This window comes from Pteropus medius, unplaced genomic scaffold, assembly GCF_902729225.1.
Source record: "Pteropus medius unplaced genomic scaffold, Ma_sr-lr_union100, whole genome shotgun sequence".
In the NCBI taxonomy this organism is placed as follows: domain Eukaryota; kingdom Metazoa; phylum Chordata; class Mammalia; order Chiroptera; family Pteropodidae; genus Pteropus; species Pteropus medius.
Genome location: NW_024349519.1, coordinates 22,445,272 through 22,471,614, shown reverse-complemented (window position 1 = coordinate 22,471,614; position 26,343 = coordinate 22,445,272).

Below are 26,343 nucleotides of genomic sequence, written 5' to 3'. Positions count from 1 at the left end.
GCCAAGACTGGCCCCTTGGTTTGGGGCCACCTGATAGGAGTTATAATACAAATTGAGACTGGTGGCTGCTTTTGCTGGGCTTGGGGCCACTTAGCTTATGGACTGTAGAGAGCTTTATGGAAAGTCTTTAGTGAGTTGCTGGGAAAAACTCAAGCCTGGAGAGCCAGTTGGGTAGGGCACAGTCTCAAAGAATCACAAGGGCAGCACAAACGGTGTTAGATTAATGGAAAGTTCAGATTTGGTGCCTGACTGTGAAGGGTGAGTTGGGTGGAAGGAGAGCTCAACAAAGGAACAATGGTGCTTGCCAGCACTTCTGTCTCCAAAGAGTTGTCTTGACCCTGCCCTTCCAGCCTCCACCCTGAAGTTAGTCAATTTAGTTCCTCCCTGTGTCTCTAGTGCTTTTTGAGCTGCTACCCCTGTGCTGGAGCTTTGAGCAAGTGAGTTTGTGAACAAGTCAGTCTGTGCACAGACCTTTAAGAGGAGAGCCTCAATTCTAGCAGCCTTTTTTCTTTCTCAGACACCATATCCACTGTTTTTCACAGCCAGATGTTATAGAGCTCCTCTTCCTTGCATTGAAGCTCTTGGTTTGGGAACCCAGTGTGGGGCTGGAACCCCTCGCTCTTCATGGGGACCTCTGCAGCTGAGATATCTCTCCCAATTCTTAATCATGACACCATGGGTGTAAAACATGCCCATTACATGTCTCCACCTTTCCTACCAGTCTTATAAATCCTTAGCCATAGTTATTCTCTTCAGCTAGTATTCAGATAGTTCTCAATGATGATTGTTCTATAATTTAGTTGTAATTTTGATGTGGTAGTTGAAGGAGGTGAGCACAGAGTTTACCTACTCTGTCATCTTGACTGGATATCATATATATTATTTTTGATTGATCAATTTTAGGCATAATTTAAATCAGAAAAATGTTTTTTTAAAATATAAATATCATTTATAAATATTTCTGCACCTGATATAAGATAAATATGTAAGGTAAATATTAACAGACCTGAAAAGAGAAATACACAGCATTAAAATCGTAGTAGGGGACTTCAGTATCCTACTTTCAACAACGGATTTATCATCCAGATACAAAATCAATAAAGAAACACTGAACTTAAACTACATGCTAGACAGATGAAACCAACAGATATTTGTAGAATATTCAATCCCAAAGCAATAGAATACACATTTTTATTAAGCTCACATGGAATGTTTTTCAGGATAGATCATATATTAGGCTACAAAAAAGTCGATAAATGTAGGAAGACTGATATTATATCAAGCATCATTTTTAACCACCATAGTATAAAACTAAAAATCAATTATGAAAAGAAAACTGGGTAATTCACATCACTGTGGAGATTAAGCAACATGCTACTGAGTAACAAATGAGTCAAAAAATCAGAAGATAAATAAAAAAAATCCAGATATAAATGAAATGGAAATATAGCATTCCAAAACTATGGTAGGCAGCAAAGAAAATTTTAATAGCAAAGTCTATAGTGATAAATACATAATCAAGAATAAAGAAAGATCTCAAATAAACAACCTAACGTATTTATATCTCAAGTAATTAGAAAAATAATAAATGGAATGCAGTCGGTAAAAAAAGAAATAGCAAAGATCAGAGTGAAAAAAATGAAATAGAGATTAAAAGACAATAGAAAAGATCAATGAAACGAAGAGCTGATTTTTTAAAAGATAAACAGTATTGACAAATCTTGAGCTAGACTAACCAAGAAAAAAATGAAATATATAAAATTATAAATTAAAGAGAACTCAGTACAACTGATTCCACAGAAATACAAAGGATCATAAGAGACTACTATGAACAATTATATACCAATAAATTGGACACCCTAGACGAAATGGATAAATCCCCAGAAACATACAACCGATCAACAATTAATCATGAAGAAATACAGAATCTTAACAGTCCAATTACTAGTACTATTCATTGAATAAGCAATCAAAAGGACGCCCAAAAGAGAAAAGTACAGGACCAATAGCTTCAGTGGTAAATTCTAACAAACTTTAAAGAAAAATTAACATCAATGCTTTAAAAATTCTTCCAAAAAATAGAGAAGGGGAAATTTTCTAATTCATATTTTGAGACCAGCACTACCATGATGGTAAAACCAGAACAGAACACTGAAAGAAAATTATAGCCCAATATCTTTGATAAACAGAGATGCATAAATCCTTAACAAAATACTAACAAGCAAAATTCATCAATTCAGTAAAAGAATCATACAACATGATAAAGTAAAATTTATTCCAGAGATGCAAGGATGGTTTAAAATCCACAAATCAATGTGATAAAACACATTAACAAAAAATTTAAAAAAATATATGATCTTATGTGAGATATAAAAATGAAAGCAGCAAATCAATAAGACAGAGACTCACGGACATGGACAACAGTTTAGTGGTTACTGGAAGGAAGAGGGTATTGGGGGAAGTAGAAAAGGGTCAAGGATAACAATAAATGTTAAGAGCTGAAAATCAGAATTGATGGGTTATGTGATAAAAGTGCTGATTGCCGTGGTTGTGAATAAAATCTAATAAAGATAAAATTCATTGATGTTTGAAGATTTTGAAAAAATGTTTAGCAAAATTTAAAAGATAAATAAGTCATTGATAAGAAATCAGATGTTGCTGAGATATATGGCATAAACACATCTACATACAAAGAAACTGAACAAGGTCCTGAAGCTGCCGAAAATCTCCTGGGCATAAATAAATAATGGCAATGGTAATACAGAGTCACACTAAAGTATGTAGCATGAACTTCTGATGAAGCAATTTTAATAGTAGTGGCAGTTCAATAATTTGCAAATGAAAGTGAGTGAGTAGAAATATGATGACTCATTAACACCATTTCTATGAATTAAGTGGAGAGTGGGATATATGCTGCCCCTGATTGAAAGGGGAGTTATTGCCAGGGAAGAACAGGGAATAAACTAAATAATTAAAAATGTTCAAGACTAAAAATTTTGTTCACATGAGAATACAGATTTCCTTGGGCAAAATAGCAGTAGAAGAGATGCTACAAAAATTTATTGATTGGCTCCAGAAATATAAGTTACTTAAGTTTCAGATGCTGTCAAAAGATAGAAGGAAGTGTGCCACAAGAGATGTGATTTCAGACATCATGAGCAAAAGTAGGTAAAATTAAATTGTATTTTCCATCATCATTATAACAGGTGATTACTCTTTCTGAATTGTGACACTTTTAATACAGCAAATAAATTCTTTTGCATTTGTTACATTGTTTTACCTTAAGAGCTTTCCAGTGCTACAGGCAGTTTAGAGTTTTAGCTCCAATTTCTGGGTGAACTTGCTGATGTCTACGGAGATAGATAATACAATGAGTTCAACGCGACAGAGCAAGTTGTAGTAGCACTGAGATCTGGAGCTTAGAGTTGTATGCCCAATCAGGACTTTATTTATTTTACATCAACAAGACCTCCCAGATATTAGGTAGCAATCTTTACCACAAACTGTGAAATGTGTTTTCTGTCATGTTTCTTTGATTTCATTTGTAATAATCTTCTACAAATATGCCTTACACATAGGAGTTTATAGAGTTTACTTGAATTAAGTTTTATTATAAAAACAACTGAAATTGATAGGTTATATAAGTTGAAATCTCTGTGGTTGATAAACTATCTTTCTCCTAAAAAATAAAGCTTATGTATTCATTCTGAAATAAAATGGAATTGAAAACCCAAGAAGAAGGAAGCAACGGATTGTGTTACACTTAGTGACAGATAACGATATAAAAACAATCCTAAATCATAGGACTTTTGCAAAATGCCAGGTATGATAAGTGTGCTAAAATAAAAAAAAAAATCTTTTTATTCAGATGTGTGTTTCATAGATATTATTTTACACTGAACACACTTTATCATATAGTAGCTACTGTTTTACACTTGTATAACAGGAACAGAAGTGGGGCATTACAAGAACTGTATAGTTCTTGTAATCAGAGGTAAAGTGCTGCTGAATCAAAATACATTTGATATCAAGAAAAAAGGCTTTAGAATTATTATTGAAAAGTGAATAAGAAATGACAATAAAGCAGAAAAAATACATATCTAAATAGATATTTGAATAAAAATATCTTCAATTTTTACTGCAATCTTTGAATAGATAGTATAGTATTTGCTTTAAAACAGTATGAAAAAATATGGTTTTGCAAGTCATTTGGTTTGTGATATAATGAACCAAATGGCTTGCTGAAGATTTGGATGCATTCCAGTTCAACAGCCACTATTCAAATTGATAGTGACAGCTCATTCTGAGGAAAAAATGTTATTTTCAAATGATTGATATGAACTCAAAGGGGTGTGAAGAACTATAGTGTACTTTGTGCTTAGGAGTTGTGACAGGTTGGCACATCTTTAATTCTGATTTAAAACAAGCCAGGGTACTGCAGTTTCCAACACCATTAAGCTTATATACCACATGAAATTATTAGACTCACTGGAATATTCCACAAAGCAAAATGTGCCAAAATTTCAAAACTATGAGTTTGTTTTCTGTACTAGATTGGCACATTATCTACTAAAACTAATTCCAATATTTTCTTCCTTTAAAGAGGAAAAACACTCAGGCATTTTAATAAAATTTAATTATAAATAAGTAAATGTTGTTCTCTAATTGTGAAATTCAGAAGTGTACCAGATGAAACAACGAGTCCCTGACATAAAAGTATAACATTAAAACTTGACATCAGAATGGGGTTATAACTCTATTGGATGACAAATAGGACTCAATGCAGAAAATTCACAAAATTCTTCAACTCTGACCATTTAGATTTTAATGATTTGGCATGTATACATTTTAATTTCTTAACTGTATCCCCACAAAGACCAATTAGTGTTTTCCAATACAAATGCATTCAAAGGAGACTATACACTGTTAGGAAGGTCTTAAACTTTTTAAACAATTCTGATATTTCCTAAGTTTTTATTGTCACAAAGTGTAATCACCTTCCTGAAAGAGAAGTAACTATTTTAGTAGTTTTAACTTCATAAAAAGCTTCAGGTGGTTGTCTATTTAGTGAGATGTTTTACATTGTCATTTTACTCAAAAGCATCGCAGGCCCTTTTTTCCTAATTTGTGTGTGTGAACTGTCATAGACTATTCTATGCAATGTTAGAAAACAAAACAAAACAAAAAGACCACAGGTCAAAAATCATAGCTGTATGCATGCTTTCAAGTATTAGTTATTTTTTCAGTGAAAGTGACAAGAATCTAAATCAAATATATTCAAAATCTAACTGGGAAGATCAAGCTATAAATAGCTTTAGGCAAGGCTTAATAGAGGCAACCTAAAATTTACTGAAGAAAAATTGTTCTTCAGGAATATTTCTGTCTGTCTTTCATCTATGTACTCCATTCTCTTGAGAGATTTCTCTACGTGGTGGCACAAGTAAACTCCAGAAGATTTAGGCTTAAAGGTATATTATTATCAATAATCTTTAAAGGAAAATGTTATCTTTTTTTAAGTTCCTTTCATTTCAATAAATAAATCTGATAATATCAGCTTTGGTCAAATGCCTTTTTCTCAACCAAAAATCATGTCCAAGGAGATGGTACCCATTAATCTGCCTCAGAATTCTACTGTGGTGTTTCTTATATCAAAGGCCTCATTTGTAGAATATATCATGCAAATATAGGGCCAAATCCTTAAATAAATTAAAGGTTCTGTTAACCAAAGTAAAAGAGTGGAGCAATAGATGTTTCTAAAGAAACCATGAGATATCCAAATTCTCTCTCTTATTAGCCTCTATAACATTTTTTCCTTCAATGTCTGAAATTTCCATTTTTAATTCTCACCTTTATATTATTGCAGATCATCATTTCCAAAAGTACATTGTAAAATGTCTACATTATACAATGAGAAAGAAAAGTCCATGTATTGAAAAAGAGGAGTTTTTCACTAAAAATAAAATAATACTAATTTATTAATATACCAGCACAGATGGACTCAATCTTATTTTATTCTTGAAATATACAACAGGAATCTTACATGTTAAAATACAAGATTGTTTAATTTAACTGGGTGTATGAAAATCTGGCAGTTTAGAGGAACAGCTTCAACAAAACCTTTCATTGAAATAAATCATAAATCTTCAAAGCATTTCAAATATATTGAATATATGACGATAAATTTCTAAAGCTTATAAATTTAATTTAAAGCCAAATGATGCAAAATATATGTTCAATTTTATTTTTTTATCTGTGCATAATATATTTCATTATTATACTTTTTATATTGCTTGAAGCCATCCATTTAAAAATATACACAGATTAATCACATAAATCACATGTTCTACAAAGGCCACCAAGTTAATCATCCTTCCATACATGGACATATAAAAGTAAATTTTCTTTACAGTATAATATTAATTAAAACAAACATCAACCTGAATTTAGTCTTGGAAGCTAAGTGCACATACATAGTTACCACCTTATAGTACCACCTTAATCCAATGATCTTTGCTTTTTATTTTAATGTTCACTAAAAAAATCTTAATATAGTCTAAAGATTAGGTACATAAAAAAAAGCCAAGGAATATGACAAGGAGAAAAAAGCCAGCAGAGCATATAAAGGCTGAGCTAGAAATAGAAATATTCAACTTGAACTTTAAAAAGCAAACTTGATAGATTGTGAGTTATATTTGCTTTAGAGAAGCTTAAGCTTTGTATCCAATACAAATGTACCAGACAAGTCAAAATTCCATTGACTTTGGCAATGTATGAAGGAAAATATATTCATGGAGATCAGCTGTACTGAAATTAATCTCCTGTGTTGATAAAATAAAAGTGATGTTTCCTTCTTTAAAAAAAAAGATATATATGGGCTTCTGTTACAAATGGATACTTGAAGCAGAAAAAAACTAGTCAATGTGATACTGTGGTCTTTAAAAAAAAATCTCATTTACTATTTGTCACAGTAAGTCAATCATGGAGTATCAGTGCAGTGAGACAGTTTAGCAATCTATGTCCCTTTTAATCTACCCTTCAGAGTATAAAAAAGGCACCTTTGAGTACTTAGTGACCTTTTACACTGCATTTTGACAAAATTTTATTTCATTCTTTTAACTATGTATAGATATGAAAACAAATTTTGATTTAACTAAGACTGATTAATATATTTATTAGCAGAATTGTAAATGTATTTTAAGATTTCAGAGCAGGAGCCTAGAAAGTGGAAATCAAAAAAAATACATTATATTTTTAAAATAAATTTTTCATTTTAAGACAATTGAAGTTTCAGAAAAAATTGCAAATACTACAGAGAATTCCCATATACCCTTACATGAAGGTTTCTCTATTATTGGCATCTTATAATAGTATGATCTATTTGTTACAATTAAGGAGTCAAAATGACATATCATTGCTAACTAAAGTGCATACCTTTTGAAGAACTTTTTAGTTTTTATCTAGAAAAAATGTACTTTTTAGTTTTTATCTAGAAAAAATGTACTTTTTTCTATTGCAACATACCATCAAACATACCACATTACATTTAATTGTCACGTTGCTTAAACAAATCTTGACTGTGACAGATTTTTAGACTTTTTTATTTTTCATGTACTTCAGTTTTGAGAAATACTGGCTCAAGTACTTTGTAGAATGTCTTTCCATAGGGATTTTTCTTACATTTTCCTTATGGTTATACAGGAGTAACGAGTGATTGGGAGGAAGACCACAGTGGTAGAGTATTATTGTCATTATATATGAAAAAAATGCTCCTTATCTGTATTAATAAAAATTAGAGAAATATATCATCTGCAAAAAGCGACAATTTAACTTCTTTAATCTCAGTTTCGATGCCTTTTATTTCTTTCTCTTGTCTGATTCTAGCTAGGACTTCCAACACTATATTCAATAAGAGTGGGGAGAGCGGACAGCCTTGTCTCGTTCCTGATCTTAGAAGGAAAGATTTTAGTTTTTCACCATTAAGTATGAAATTATCCGAGGGTTTGTCATATATGGCCTTTACAATGTTGAGGTACTTTCCTTCTATACCAATTTTATTAAGCGTTTTACTCATAAATGGATGCTGTCTCTTGTCAAATGCTTTTTCTGCATCTATTGATATGATCGTATAATTTTATCCTTTATTTTGTTTATGTGGTGTATCGTATTGGTCAATTTACATATGTCGAGCCATCCTTGAGCCCCTGGAATGAAGCTCACTTGATTGTGATGACTAATCTTTTCAATGTATTGTTATATTTGCTTTGCTACTATTTTGTTTAGGATTTTTGTATCTATATTCTTCAGAGATCTTGGTCTGTAGTTTTCTTTATTAGTGTTATCCTTACCAGGTTTTGGTATCAGGGTAATGTTGGCCTTATAAAATGAGTTAGGAAGTACTGCCTCTTCTTCAATATTTTAGAAGAGTTTGGGGACAGGTATCAAATGATCTTTGAATGTTTGATAAAATTCACTAGTGAAGCCATCTGGTCCCAGGTTTTTACTTTTGGGGAGGTTTTTGATGATTGTTTCAATTTCCTGACGTTGATCAGTCTATTTAGATTTTCCAGTACTTCGTGATTCAGTCTAGGAAGGCTGTATATTTCTAAGAACTTGTCCAACTTTTTCTAGGTTATTGAATTTGATGGCATATACTCTTTCATAGTATTCTTGTATGATCCTTTTTATTTCCGTGGTATCTGTCATAACTTCTCTTTCATTTCTGATTTTGTTTATTTGTGTCCTTTCCCTTTTTTCCTTAGTGAGTCTAGCCAGGGGTTTGTCAATTTTATTAATCTTTTCAAAGAACCAGGTCTTTTTGGCATTAATCTCTTCTATTGTCTTTTTGTTCTCAATTTCATTTAATTCTGCTCCAATTTTCATTATTTCCTTCCTTCTGCTAACTTTGGGCTTCATTTGTTTTTCTTTTTCTAGTTTTTTAAAGATGTAACGTTAGGTTGCTTACTTGGGATTTTTCTTGTTTCCTGAGATAGGCCTGTTATGATGTAAACTTCCCTCTTATTACCACTTTTGCTGTATCCCAGAATTTCTGATCTGTTGTATTTTTATCCTCATTTGTTTCTATTTATCTTTTGGTCCCTTACTTCTTCTTTGGCCCATTCGTTCTTTAGCAGCATGTTCTTTAATCTCCACGTATTTGTGTTTTTTCCACTTTCTTTTTGCAGTTGATCCCCAGTTTCAAAGCATTATGGTCAGAGAATATGCTTGGTATGATTTCAATTGTCTTTGAAGTTATTGAGGCTAGCTTTGTGTCCCAACATATGGTCTAATTTCGAAAATGTTCCTTCAGCAAACAAAAGGAATACTTTACCAAAGAGACTGAAAATTTAAAAGAATCAAATCTTAATTCTGGAGCTGAAAAACTCAATAAAAGGGAAGAAGAATGAAACAGCAAGCTTAGGAAACAGAGCTGATCAGATGGAAGGAAGAATTAATGATATCGAAAACAGAAATCTGGAAATGACGCAGATGGAAGAAGAGAGAGACTTGAGAGTGAACAAAAAGAAAGAAACAAAGAAAGAAAGAGGAAGGAAGGAAGGAAGGAAGGAAAGATAAAGAAAGGAAGAAAGAAAGAAAGAAAGAAAGAAAGAAAGAAAGAAAGAAAGAAAGAAAAGAAAGAAAAGAAAAGAAGGAAGAAGGAAGGAAGGAAGGAAAGAAGGAAGGAAGGAAGGAAGGAAGGAAGGAAGGAAGAAAGAAAGAAAGAAAGAAAGAAAGAAACTCTACAAGAACTATCTAACCATATCAGAAAGAGCAATAGAAGAATAATGGATATAGCAGAAGGAGAAGAAAGGTAGAAGGAAGCAGAAAGCCTATTCAAACACAAAGTCATCGAGAACTTCCCAAACCTATGGAATGAACTGGATCTGAGCTATTTTTTTTTTAATTACAGAATTTGACTACCTGTTCAAAATTTATCTGAAAATATAACGACTGAGAACGGCCAATAATCTTGAAAAATGACAGCAAAGTTAGAAGCCTCACATTACCTGATTTTAAAACTTACTAAAAAAGAATAGTAATAAGACAGTGTGGTATTGGCAGTGGATAGACATATAGATCAATGGATTAGCATTTATAGCCAATAAATAAACTCATGCATTTATGATCAATTGATTTTGAAAATTGTGGCAGAAAAATTCAATGGATAAAAGATAGCCTTTTAACATGCTGGGATGAGCGGATATCCACATGCAAATAAATGAAGTTGGAACTCTATTGTACACCTTCTACAACATTAAAAAAGAACAGGGTCATAAATTTAGAGGCGTAACTATCTTCACTTAGAAGAGAACTTTGGCATACAACTCCGTGACCTTCAATTATGCAATTATTTCTTGAGTATGGCATCTAAAGCACACACAACAAAATAAAAAATATTAACTGGACTTCACTAAAATTTATATAGTTATATTTTTGTTTCAAAGACATTATCAAGAAAGTGAAAAGACAACGTGCAGAATCCAAGATAGAAAAGTCACACTTTAAAACACTGTAATAAAACTGCAGTTCATCCAGGATAAATAAAATATGTTAAAGTTTTCTAGAAGAGAAAGATAGACTAACTACATAGAATATCAACAAGGTTGATGATATGGTCAGAACATATGCTTGTTATGATTTCCATCTTCTTAAATTTGTTGAAGCTAGTTTTGTGTCCTAACAAATGGTCTATCCTTGAGAATGTTCCATGTGCACTAGAGAAGAATGTACGATTGTTTTTTTGGGTATGAAAGGCTCTACAAATTTTGATTATATCCAATTAGTCTAATGTATCATTTAAAGATGATGTTTCCTAATGATTTTCTATTTTGATGGGTATTTAGGTTCCCTTCTATAATTATAGTTCTGTTAGTAGTTTTGTATATATATATATACACATATATATACATATATATATACATATATATACATATACATATATATACACATATATATACACATATATACATATATACATATACATATATATATTTATAGTAGTTTATATATATATATAAAATATATACACATATACATATATGGAAACAAACAAAGTGTACTTTGTATATATATGTGGAAACAACCGAAGTGTACTTTGATAGTTGATTGGATAAAGATGTGGCACATATAAACAATGGAATATTACACGGCCATAAGAAAAGATGAAATATTGCCATTTGTTTCAACATGGATGGATCTTGAGATTATCATGCTAAGCAAAATGTCAGTCAGAAAAAGTTGAGAACTATTTAATTTCACTCACAAGTGCAATATAAAACTGAAAGCAACAAACGAACAAAGCAAGCAAACAGAGACTCATGGACACAGTCAACATTTTAGCAGCTACTAGAAAGAAGTGGGGAGGGAAGAAAGTAGATAAGGGTTAGAGGATCAAATATATGGTGATGGAAAGAAATTTAACTTTGGGTGGTGAACACTCAATATAATAAACAGATAATATATTACAGAATTATATACTCAAAACCTATATAATTTTATTAACCAATGACTCGTCAATAAATTTAATAATTAATTATTCTTTTAAAAATTATATTAAAATACATAAATTTGCCACTAAAAAATAAAATAGAAAGTGGAAATTGAAACTGTAATTGCTATATTTTACACCCCCCCATAATAAAAGTGAAAGAGACAGAAATATAATTGATGTGAATGTGAAATAATTAGAACACATGTACATTGTTGTTACATTGGTACACCAAATATGAAAAATTATTTGACATAGTCCATTGAAGTTGAAAATTGTAATGTAATGCAATGCCTGCCTAAATACAAAATGGAAATGCATATGCCTTTCCCCCAATAGCATATGAAAGATTTCATAAGAATACCCTTCATAATAGTATGAACTTGGAAGTACCCAAATGTAATTCTACAGAAGAATGGATGATTAAATTTTGACATACAGATGTATGCTCTCTACTGTGCTGTTCAGTATAGTAACCACTATCCATATGAAACTGGTTAAATTTAAACTAAATTAAATAAAATTAAATATTTATTTTCACAGTTACACTATCCATATTGTAAGTTCGCAATAACTATATGTGGATCATGACTACTATACTTTACAACATAGATATAGAACTGTTCTAATATAGCAGAAAGTTCTATTGGACAGCACTGTGAACACTAGAATGAATTATTTGACATTATATATAAAGTAATTTAGATGAATCTCAAAAATCATAACAGAATAAAAAATAAGAAATAAAATAGTAAATGCTGTATAATTTCATTTACATAAACTCCAATAACTGGTGAAATGTTTCTACTGTACTAGAAGTCAGAATAGTGGTTATCCTTGGAGACCTCAGTGGCTGAAAGAGCAAAGAAAGTTTCTATTGGTCCTTTTTGTTTTGTCTTTCTATTTAAGTACTAATTACACAGACATGGTAAAAGTTTACTCAAAGGTACACTTATGATTTTTTACTTTTCTGTATGGTTTATGATACCTCAATGTAATGTTCACAAATAGAAAGAAAAAGGTGCCACATTATCAAGAACTACTATTCACAGAGCCAAAGCAGTAGGATATGAAAGTATTACATAATGAAAAACAAACCAAACAGTAACAACAACAAAACCTGAGTTCTAAGTCAGAAATACACAATTATTGCCCAGTAATCAGCAATCCACAACAATAAAGATGATACACATTTTAATTTTATTGAAGAAGGTTGCCAGTGCCTTCATATCACATCACATTCACATACACATACATCATTGATTTTATGAGTTACTCTCTGTTGTGGTCCTCAAATATGGTATCCCATATATATTTTTTTAATTCAGTCATTCTTTCTTCTTTTCAGAGTTAATTCACAACCTTTATCCTTGCCTCCTCATGAAAAAAGCATTCAGATCATGAAAACATCTATTTAATAGGGATACAAATACTGATCTAAATTCTATGTGTTCCAAATACGGAGGTCTCATTCATCTTTGATTATAAGTGTTCATGTTAGAATTCATAGAAAGTAGTTGGTAAATATTATTGAATATATCACCACTAATGGTCTTATGACATGTCAATTTTTAATACATGTTTTGGTTAAACTTTTCCTGGACCTGATTCTGAAACTTCAAGATTTTAAATATTCTAGAAGGTATCTAATGCTTTGCTTTATTTCCTCATTTTCTATATGCATACATCTAAATACCACTTATTTATGTAAATTAAAAAAATTCATTCATTACCATGACTCATAATAGCTATCAAAAAATAAATAATATACTAAACAAAATTAAGCCAAAATATATGTTTGAAAGTCTAGAACAATTATTAGACAGAAGATTTTATATATATATGCACACACACATAATTTCTACTTCTCTATATGTGAATAAAACACAAGCAACTCCACAATTTAGAAGAACTGTAGCATATTAAACAAATCAGAAAACAAAAACAACTGTATTAAGACTTACTGAACAACACTAGAGAAAGTACAGATAGACTAGATGTCTATTCTCATGATTCCACTGGCCACTGAAATATACATTTATATGTGGAGATAGTAAAATATACATGAGAGTTTTGACAAATGATCAAGGGAGGGGGCTACATAAATGCAATGAAGCTATAACTGTGATTTATTAATATCAATAAGAATAAAAATTAAAAATTACATTTTTTTAACCGCAGAGTTAGGCATATCTAAAGTATAATAATGACAAGAACCATCTAGGATTAGCTGATATTTTCTAGTACACAGTCCTTAAAGTAACTTTGCATTCACTTTATCAACTAAAACACTGATTTTTATTTTGGTGAGGTCTTTGGGGTAAAGAATGATATCTGTAATTTTCAATTCCAATTACACTATCTTAAAAATTAAGTACTGTACACTTCTTTTAGGTAGTCCTGTGATACCTCTAGATTGGCTTCTTTTTTATTTAACAGTAACAGATTTAGAACATCATTTATAATAAAGTAAATATCCTAGGCATCTATGATGACTTTGCTAGTCTGATAACATGGCTTCTACTCATACTTGCCAGGAAATCTGGGCATGTTCTTCAACCACAGTTGTATCAGTATTCTCACCTGCAAAATGGGGATTATTATAATCACATATTTATAAACCATATTATAAAAATGAATAAATATTTCTAATGAACTAGGCATTAATATACATAATGCACAGATCCCTAATTTTTCCTAGCTAGAGTAATATAAACTGCATCAGACACTACAATTTGATTAATAATGAGTCAAATTCAAGAAGTTAGACACCGGACCCTGAAATCTCAGAAAATAAGCTATCCTTTTCTTCTGATATTTCAATCAATAGTTACTTTTAATATGCATAACTTTGTTCCACACACACCCAGTATCTTATGGCAGAAAGTGTGATTATTAATATAGGATTTATATTGACCATAGTGTCTAAGGTGTCTAAGTTGCTTTGTGAATATAGTTCACGGTATCAGACTGTTTATAACTGCTTGCTTCTCATAAAATTATAGAGCACGAAATACATTCTAGTTATTTGGATTCCAGATAAAAGTAATTTCTCAGTAAATGCTTAAAAAACAGAAGAATAAATCCTGTATCCTAAATTATGTTTCAGAATAAGCACTGTAGGTAATTTCCTGTTGTTTGCCAAATGTAATTTTGAAATCCATGCAGTGCATTGAAGGCAGAACTAGAGCTGGTAAATGTTGAACTGTTAGTGGAATAGTTAAAAAAAATTGCAGCCTATAAAAAAATCTCAAAGACCTATTAACGAGTCGAATACAGTTATTTTAGTCAGAGTCTTAACCAGTAAATACATCTCTAACTCAGTGTAATGATGGCTTCTATTTTAGTGCTTTTGTCATCCTTTATTAGATATTTTAGTTCATGTCAAAGAAAAGTGATGTTATTAGATACTACAAGCTATTTGTATTAAGAATAATACTGTACATTTGAGGTGAGTATACTGATGCATTAGACATGGCATGCTATATCTGGTAAGATTGTTAGCTAATCAAAATGAATGAAAAAAAAACCAAAAAACCTACCTTTTATAAAATAATGTAATCCATTCAGAAAAAGATGGGTGCTACAATAATTTCAGTATAGTGATTGATGCCTTTCCTCAGTTAAATTTGAATCAAAATTTTGAAAGTTTTGTTTCTACCATATCATATGAATAGTTACATTAGTTTTATTTTATGAAGAAACAGAGAAATTCCTTTTGTCCAACTATAAATCTGCTGTCAAGGACTAAAAATAAGACTTTTTATTTTTCCCATGAGTTTATCTTTATGATCATAACCATTAATACTTCAGTCAATGTTAGCATAAATTTAAGTATTTTATGCAAATTTAAAACTTTAAGCTTTCCCAAACTCTAAAACATAAAAAATACAAGAATGCTGCAAAAGTTCATGAAACATGAGTTCATTGTAACTTACTTCTTTGATGGAGAAGAAATCATGAGTACTTACCATTCGTAATGAGTTATATCAGTAATTTGGAGTTTCAAAGATTAATAAGATACATTAATTTTCCTCAGTGAGCTAAGGAACATGCAGAGATGATAACTATGTAACTAATCAGCACGTTCAGACTCTAGTTGTGAGCTTTCAAACAATATTTATGGGACATCTCCTGTTGGGTGTGCTAATGATAACAAAAATTCAACATGTCAAAAAGTGAGTTTTTTTATTTTTATATTTTAATTTTTATAGTTGACATATAATATTATATTAGTTTCAGGTGTACAACACAGTGATTAGACATTTATATAACTTATGAAGTGATCATCCTCATAAATCTAGTACCTATCTGGCATTATATGTAATTATTAAAATATTACTGACTATATTCTCCATGATATACTCTACATCCCCATGACTACTTTGTAACTACGAATGTGTACCTCTTAATACCCTGTCCCTTTCACCTATGCCCCTACTCCCTGCCTATGGGCCACCAAAAAAAAAAAAAATTGAGTTAATTTCTTGTTCCTTGATCCTAAACCTACTTCCTGGCTCGAACCCACTTCATCCATAGTTTTGCCAACTTCATGTAATGGCACCAATTTGCACCCAATCAGGGAAACTCAAATTTAAGGAATGGTCCAGATCTTTACTTTTTCATCAATAAGCTTAGCGAACCATTTACTAAACCCTATTAAATTAGCTCTTGAATATCTCTCAAATTTCTTTTTATCTAATCATTCTTAAAGTCTATTACTTACTTTAGTCCTCATCTTGGATCTCCAGGGCTTTCACAAATATTTTCCAAGTAATTTCTCTGTTCAATGTATTTTACCTCTTCATATTGGTTTTTCAAACTAATGGGAGAGTGATCAAGCCAAAACGAAATAAACTATAGCCTTTTCTTTTGTAAAATATTTAAGCGGATCATCCATGACCTAATTCTTTCTGTTCCTACAGTCTTTCCTTCATGCTTCCATTTACACTTCAAACTTTAATGAATCTGCAACTTCTTATTTCAGAAACAAACTAAAATATATAGTAATTCAGTGCCATTGCACAGGCTCATTACTCTATAAAATGTCGAATTGTTGGCATCTGACGAATGCTTGGTTATCCAACAATTTTATTCAAGTAGCAATTTCTTAATAAAAATTTCCCTTATGTTTCCATAGAAAGAGTTTATAATTTCTCCTTAGTGTAGTCTCTCCCCGTTATTAATACTTTATATGGGAATCCAAATTTACTGACACTGTATTCAGATATACAGAGTACATATTTTCCCTTCCTTTTTTCTTATGTATCTAAACCATTTTTTTTTCGTCAAGATTCCCCACCATGATAGCAGAGGTATTTGTTAAAATTTAGTGAGTTATTCTAATTCAGTGTAGTCCCATTACTAAATCCAGTCTTTGTCAGGTAAAATGTTTTTTTTTTTTCCCCTGTCGACTTTCCACATATATTTTACTGTCATTTCTCACAACATAGAGTCCATTATAGTAAACTTATGTAACTTATTTGACTATGTGGTGGTACAGTAAAAATAGTATCCCGCTTTATTTTCAGTAGCCTCTGATTAGTAGCCTCTGTGCCAGTTTTTCCTCTGAGTTGATATTTGCTTGTGTCATCCAATAGATGTCAATAGCTGATATAATTCATGCCAAATCATAATATTGTGTTCTAATTTGCCTAACCATCTATCCTGATATGACTGTCTACATCAGTTCTAACTGTTGTTGCAGAACTCCTTGGACTGTCTATATAATGTCTGTCTGCCTTCTTTGGTCTGTTGTGGTTCTTGTATAATTATGAAAAGGAGAATTTATAGTTCTTGGCAACAGAACTACCCTATATTGAAACTGTCCCCATTATAATACTATTCATATGAAATAAAAATGGAGGAAAATTTAGATTTGTTAAAATGAGACTTCCTTTTTGTATAACCAGACTAAATCACATTACATTGGTGTATTCAAAACAAGGTTGGCACAGACTACTAAACAAGAAGAAAGATGGAATCTTTTATCCTAGTCATTTTCTTTAAATCCTCCAATATTACTCCAACCCCACTTTTTACGGAAAGAGAAGAGTTCAAGAAATAAGTTGTTTTATGGATCAATGTTTCTTCTCTCTTCTTATTTTTACACTACTATCTGTAACAGGACAGGAAAATCTCCAACACGCCCACAGCCCTTCCTGCCTGGCTGTGTCCTCCATTTCATAAAACTCTAGTATAGTCAACAAGAACAACCAAGAGCTAAAGCAATTAAGAAAATATGTTTCCCTTTAAACAGTGCTTGGATTTCATATCTATAATTCCATAATTGACAAACACATTAAATCAATGAATTGTCAATTCTATATAATAGACACACATTCACTTAAGCTCTGTTGTCCAAGGCTTCAATAGCTCGGATGCTCCAAAGCAATAGGTTTACAGATTATAAAATAATTTACTTCTGTCACTATTACACAAATCAGACTTGTGCCCAAATATGAGGCAAGATATTTTCCTGGTTTATATATTATATAATACATAACTACATATATATTTAAAGAAAAGATCTTTTTATATTTAATTTTTATAAAATCTGTAGAACTGCATTTATATGTATATTTTCTTAACATGTGATTGTGTACAATAAGTATCTTTCTAGTTGAAGGGAACAAAGTGCTATAACAGACAGAACAGAACATTTAGAATAAATAATAGTTAATTATACTTACATAACATTAAACATTCTTTAGGAAATTAAAATACTGTACGATAACATGCATTATTTATGTGTGTGCGTGTGTGTGTGTGTGTCTGTGTAGATTGATAGAGACAGAAATAAAGAGAGAGATATTAGCCATAGGATATTCTATTTCCCTAACAGTAGAGGCAAGAGCTGGTCCCAGTTCCATCTGCAAGCTCTCATCTAAGTATGAGGCCTCACTTGCATTCTACTCATGTGATCTAGAAACTCTTTCACTTGGAGTATCTAGAGAATTGAAGATGGTAATAGAGAAAGGAGATATGTCCAGTAGGCTGTCTTCATAAAACCACTTATAGACTATTTGCATATTGTTGATATTTAATATAACATGACCAATATGATTAAGAGTTTTGGAATTTTTTGGAGACATCCTCATGGACTGACTGTTACTTGGGCTGTTTTTATAAATGTCTCGCTGTGCTGTATATAAATGTGGACTATTTCTTTATGGATGCAGAGATGTACTTATTTGTTCTCTATTATTTTTTATATCTTTGCAAATTATTTTTCTTCTGGATCTTTTGAGTAGTTTTAAGAACTGCTTAATATCTCCCATTATAATCATAGATGTGTCAGTTTCTCTTTTTCATTATTTTCATTCATGCTTTATATGTTTTTACATTCACATAATCTTATGATTGCTGTATCAATCATAATGTTTTTATCATTAAACCCTGCTAATATTTTTCTCCATAAATGGTGTTAAAGTTAAAATCTAATAAATCCAAGGAGGCAGGTGACAGCGTGTGGCAGTGGAATGGGTCTGGGGCACCAGTGGCTGCTGTGGTCTAGGAGGAGGTCTGTCCCATGGAGCAGAGTTTGTATAGCACTACACCTTCAGATTGTCGTCTTGCAGAGGCTCACAAATAACTCCAGGTTCTAGGTCCTATGTCGCCACTAAAAGCTGCTACTCTTTTTTTGGGGACACTATGGTCTGGCTGAGTACTGCCAATATCTATCTCTATCAGAAACTGGGCTTACCCTTATGTGCAGGAGCTGCTGTAGCCCTAGGACTCCACATACCTGGCTATGACACCTCTGTATCTGGGGAAAAACAACTTCACTAAATAGGCACCAATTTTATCCACTACTACTAGTTCACCCCTATTTGATTTGCTGAGTACCACCCCTGCTTTCAGCTTTGGAATCACAGGAGCCAGGCCTGTTTACTAGGAAATGATCTATGCCCTCAAAGTCTGGTTACTAGGAAGTGATCTAACAGGACACTCAAGTTCCATTCCTGCAAGACCATGTCAGTGTGGCTCTATGACATCATCTGTCTCTGGGGGCCTCTGGACAGCCCAGGAAATATACCATCCAGGCTGATGAGGACTATATTTCTCCCACTGGTGGTGGCATGGCACATTCAACCTATAAAACTGCTTCTGTTCTTTATTTTCAACATCCTTACATAATATTTTTTTCTGTTGGAATCAAAGAACTAGAATGATTCCATTGGCTTGTCAGTTGCTATTAACTCTCAGAGTAAACATTAATCAATATATATTTATTGTGATTAGTAAAGTATTTGGAATGATTTCAGCATGTCATTTGCATTTTTTATTCAATTTCTGTTTCTTCTGGTAATTGGTACTCTGGTATTCTGTTGTTTTTGTTTTTGTTTTTGTTTTCCCCAGTCTGCAGGTTTAGAAGCTATATATGCAGGTTTGAGTTTGTCATTTGCCTTAAATTTTTCTTAAATATATTTAATATTTTTTTCTAAACTAAAATTTATTGGATATTTCTATACTTCTCAATGAGACAGGAATGCTAGCATTTTTGAAACAGATTTCAAATTTGTTCCATTGCCTATGTTAATATTGAATAAATTTTATTCTATAAAAGATATTCCATAAAACATATTTTATTTATCCTGGATGAACTGCAGTTTTATTACAGTGTTTTAAGGTGTGACTTTTCTATCTTGGATTCTGCACGTTGTCTTTTCACTTTCTTGATAATGTCTTTGAAACAAAAATATAACTATATAAATTTTAGTGAAGTCCAGTTAATATTTTTTATTTTGTTGTGTGTGCTTTAGATGCCATACTCAAGAAATAATTGCATAATTGAAGGTCACGGAGTTGTATGCCAAAGTTCTCTTCTAAGTGAAGATAGTTACGCCTCTAAATTTATGACCCTGTTCTTTTTTAATGTTGTAGAAGGTGTACAATAGAGTTCCAACTTCATTTATTTGCATGTGGATATCCGCTCATCCCAGCATGTTAAAAGGCTATCTTTTATCCATTGAATTTTTCTGCCACAATTTTCAAAATCAATTGATCATAAATGCATGAGTTTATTTATTGGCTATCAATGCTAATCCATTGATCTATATGTCTATCCACTGCCAATACCACACTGTCTTATTACTATTCTTTTTTAGTAAGTTTTAAAATCAGGTAATGTGAGGCTTCTAACTTTGCTGTCATTTTTCAAGATTATTGGCTGTTCTCAGTCGTTATATTTTCAGATAAATTTTGAACAGGTAGTCAAATTCTGTAATTAAAAAAAAAAAATAGCTCAGATCCAGTTCATTCCATAGATTTGGGAAGTTCTCGATGACTTTGTGTTTGAATAGGCTTTCTGCTTCCTTCTACCTTTCTTCTCCTTCTGCTATATCCATTATTCTTCTATTGCTCTTTCTGATATGGTTAGATAGTTCTTGTAGAGTTTCTTTCTTTCTTTCTTTCTTTCTTTCTTTCTTTCTTTCTTTCTTTCTTTCTTTCTTTCTTTCTTTCTTTCTTTCTTTCTTTCTTTCTTCCTTTCTTTATCTTTCCTTCCTTCCTTCCTTCCTTCCTCTTTCTTTCTTTGTTTCTTTCTTTTTGTTCACTCTCAAGTCTCTCTCTTCTTCCATCTGCGTCATTTCCAGATTTCTGTTTTCGATATCATTAATTCTTCCTTCCATCTGATCAGCTCTGTTTCCTAAGCTTGCTGTTTCATTCTTCTTCCCTTTTATTGAGTTTTTCAGCTCCAGAATTAAGATTTGATTCTTTTAAATTTTCAGTCTCTTTGGTAAAGTATTCCTTTTGTTTGCTGAAGGAACATTTTCGAAATTAGACCATATGTTGGGACACAAAGCTAGCCTCAATAACTTCAAAGACAATTGAAATCATACCAAGCATATTCTCTGACCATAATGCTTTGAAACTGGGGATCAACTGCAAAAAGAAAGTGGAAAAAACACAAATACGTGGAGATTAAAGAACATGCTGCTAAAGAACGAATGGGCCAAAGAAGAAGTAAGGGACCAAAAGATAAATAGAAACAAATGAGGATAAAAATACAACAGATCAGAAATTCTGGGATACAGCAAAAGTGGTAATAAGAGGGAAGTTTACATCATAACAGGCCTATCTCAGGAAACAAGAAAAATCCCAAGTAAGCAACCTAACGTTACATCTTTAAAAAACTAGAAAAAGAAAAACAAATGAAGCCCAAAGTTAGCAGAAGGAAGGAAATAATGAAAATTGGAGCAGAATTAAATGAAATTGAGAACAAAAAGACAATAGAAGAGATTAATGCCAAAAAGACCTGGTTCTTTGAAAAGATTAATAAAATTGACAAACCCCTGGCTAGACTCACTAAGGAAAAAAGGGAAAGGACACAAATAAACAAAATCAGAAATGAAAGAGAAGTTATGACAGATACCACGGAAATAAAAAGGATCATACAAGAATACTATGAAAGAGTATATGCCATCAAATTCAATAACCTAGAAAAAGTTGGACAAGTTCTTAGAAATATACAGCCTTCCTAGACTGAATCACGAAGTACTGGAAAATCTAAATAGACTGATCAACGTCAGGAAATTGAAACAATCATCAAAAACCTCCCCAAAAGTAAAAACCTGGGACCAGATGGCTTCACTAGTGAATTTTATCAAACATTCAAAGATCATTTGATACCTGTCCCCAAACTCTTCTAAAATATTGAAGAAGAGGCAGTACTTCCTAACTCATTTTATAAGGCCAACATTACCCTGATACCAAAACCTGGTAAGGATAACACTAATAAAGAAAACTACAGACCAAGATCTCTGAAGAATATAGATACAAAAATCCTAAACAAAATAGTAGCAAAGCAAATATAACAATACATTGAAAAGATTAGTCATCACAATCAAGTGAGCTTCATTCCAGGGGCTCAAGGATGGCTCGACATATGTAAATTGACCAATACGATACACCACATAAACAAAATAAAGGATAAAATTATACGATCATATCAATAGATGCAGAAAAAGCATTTGACAAGAGACAGCATCCATTTATGAGTAAAACGCTTAATAAAATTGGTATAGAAGGAAAGTACCTCAACATTGTAAAGGCCATATATGACAAACCCTCGGATAATTTCATACTTAATGGTGAAAAACTAAAATCTTTCCTTCTAAGATCAGGAACGAGACAAGGCTGTCCGCTCTCCCCACTCTTATTGAATATAGTGTTGGAAGTCCTAGCTAGAATCAGACAAGAGAAAGAAATAAAAGGCATCGAAACTGAGATTAAAGAAGTTAAATTGTCGCTTTTTGCAGATGATATATTTCTCTAATTTTTATTAATACAGATAAGGAGCATTTTTTTCATATATAATGACAATAATACTCTACCACTGTGGTCTTCCTCCCAATCACTCGTTACTCCTGTATAACCATAAGGAAAATGTAAGAAAAATCCCTATGGAAAGACATTCTACAAAGTACTTGAGCCGGTATTTCTCAAAACTGAAGTACATGAAAAATAAAAAAGTCTAAAAATCTGTCACAGTCAAGATTTGTTTAAGCAACGTGACAATTAAATGTAATGTGGTATGTTTGATGGTATGTTGCAATAGAAAAAAGTACATTTTTTCTAGATAAAAACTAAAAAGTACATTTTTTCTAGATAAAAACTAAAAAGTTCTTCAAAAGGTATGCACTTTAGTTAGCAATGATATGTCATTTTGACTCCTTAATTGTAACAAATAGATCATACTATTATAAGATGCCAATAATAGAGAAACCTTCATGTAAGGGTATATGGGAATTCTCTGTAGTATTTGCAATTTTTTCTGAAACTTCAATTGTCTTAAAATGAAAAATTTATTTTAAAAATATAATGTATTTTTTTTGATTTCCACTTTCTAGGCTCCTGCTCTGAAATCTTAAAATACATTTACAATTCTGCTAATAAATATATTAATCAGTCTTAGTTAAATCAAAATTTGTTTTCATATCTATACATAGTTAAAAGAATGAAATAAAATTTTGTCAAAATGCAGTGTAAAAGGTCACTAAGTACTCAAAGGTGCCTTTTTTATACTCTGAAGGGTAGATTAAAAGGGACATAGATTGCTAAACTGTCTCACTGCACTGATACTCCATGATTGACTTACTGTGACAAATAGTAAATGAGATTTTTTTTTAAAGACCACAGTATCACATTGACTAGTTTTTTTCTGCTTCAAGTATCCATTTGTAACAGAAGCCCATATATATCTTTTTTTTTAAAGAAGGAAACATCACTTTTATTTTATCAACACAGGAGATTAATTTCAGTACAGCTGATCTCCATGAATATATTTTCCTTCATACATTGCCAAAGTCAATGGAATTTTGACTTGTCTGGTACATTTGTATTGGATACAAAGCTTAAGCTTCTCTAAAGCAAATATAACTCACAATCTATCAAGTTTGCTTTTTAAAGTTCAAGTTGAATATTTCTATTGCTAGCTCAGCCTTTATATGCTCTGCTGGCTTTTTTCTCCTTGTCATATTCCTTGGCTTTTTTTTATGTACCTAATCTTTAGACTATATTAAGATTTTTTTAGTGAACATTAAAATAAAAAGCAAAGATCATTGGATTAAGGTGGTACTATAAGGTGGTAACTATGTATGTGCACTTAGCTTCCAAGACTAAATTCAGGTTGATGTTTGTTTTAATTAATATTATACTGTAAAGAAAATTCACTTTTATATGTCCATGTATGGAAGGATGATTAACTTGGTGGCCTTTGTAGAACATGTGATTTATGTGATTAATCTGTGTATATTTTTAAATGGATGGCTTCAAGCAATATAAAAAGTATAATAATGAAATATATTATGCACAGATAAAAGAATAAAATTGAACATATATTTTGCATCATTTGGCTTTAAATTAAATTTATAAGCTTTAGAAATTTATCGTCATATATTCAATATATTTGAAATGCTTTGAAGATTTATGATTTATTTCAATGAAAGGTTTTGTTGAAGCTGTTCCTCTAAACTGCCAGATTTTCATACACCCAGTTAAATTAAACAATCTTGTATTTTAACATGTAAGATTCCTGTTGTATATTTCAAGAATAAAATAAGATTGAGTCCATCTGTGCTGGTATATTAATAAATTAGTATTATTTTATTTTTAGTGAAAAACTCCTCTTTTTCAATACATGGACTTTTCTTTCTCATTGTATAATGTAGACATTTTACAATGTACTTTTGGAAATGATGATCTGCAATAATATAAAGGTGAGAATTAAAAATGGAAATTTCAGACATTGAAGGAAAAAATGTTATAGAGGCTAATAAGAGAGAGAATTTGGATATCTCATGGTTTCTTTAGAAACATCTATTGCTCCACTCTTTTACTTTGGTTAACAGAACCTTTAATTTATTTAAGGATTTGGCCCTATATTTGCATGATATATTCTACAAATGAGGCCTTTGATATAAGAAACACCACAGTAGAATTCTGAGGCAGATTAATGGGTACCATCTCCTTGGACATGATTTTTGGTTGAGAAAAAGGCATTTGACCAAAGCTGATATTATCAGATTTATTTATTGAAATGAAAGGAACTTAAAAAAAGATAACATTTTCCTTTAAAGATTATTGATAATAATATACCTTTAAGCCTAAATCTTCTGGAGTTTACTTGTGCCACCACGTAGAGAAATCTCTCAAGAGAATGGAGTACATAGATGAAAGACAGACAGAAATATTCCTGAAGAACAATTTTTCTTCAGTAAATTTTAGGTTGCCTCTATTAAGCCTTGCCTAAAGCTATTTATAGCTTGATCTTCCCAGTTAGATTTTGAATATATTTGATTTAGATTCTTGTCACTTTCACTGAAAAAATAACTAATACTTGAAAGCATGCATACAGCTATGATTTTTGACCTGTGGTCTTTTTGTTTTGTTTTGTTTTCTAACATTGCATAGAATAGTCTATGACAGTTCACACACACAAATTAGGAAAAAAGGGCCTGCGATGCTTTTGAGTAAAATGACAATGTAAAACATCTCACTAAATAGACAACCACCTGAAGCTTTTTATGAAGTTAAAACTACTAAAATAGTTACTTCTCTTTCAGGAAGGTGATTACACTTTGTGACAATAAAAACTTAGGAAATATCAGAATTGTTTAAAAAGTTTAAGACCTTCCTAACAGTGTATAGTCTCCTTTGAATGCATTTGTATTGGAAAACACTAATTGGTCTTTGTGGGGATACAGTTAAGAAATTAAAATGTATACATGCCAAATCATTAAAATCTAAATGGTCAGAGTTGAAGAATTTTGTGAATTTTCTGCATTGAGTCCTATTTGTCATCCAATAGAGTTATAACCCCATTCTGATGTCAAGTTTTAATGTTATACTTTTATGTCAGGGACTCGTTGTTTCATCTGGTACACTTCTGAATTTCACAATTAGAGAACAACATTTACTTATTTATAATTAAATTTTATTAAAATGCCTGAGTGTTTTTCCTCTTTAAAGGAAGAAAATATTGGAATTAGTTTTAGTAGATAATGTGCCAATCTAGTACAGAAAACAAACTCATAGTTTTGAAATTTTGGCACATTTTGCTTTGTGGAATATTCCAGTGAGTCTAATAATTTCATGTGGTATATAAGCTTAATGGTGTTGGAAACTGCAGTACCCTGGCTTGTTTTAAATCAGAATTAAAGATGTGCCAACCTGTCACAACTCCTAAGCACAAAGTACACTATAGTTCTTCACACCCCTTTGAGTTCATATCAATCATTTGAAAATAACATTTTTTCCTCAGAATGAGCTGTCACTATCAATTTGAATAGTGGCTGTTGAACTGGAATGCATCCAAATCTTCAGCAAGCCATTTGGTTCATTATATCACAAACCAA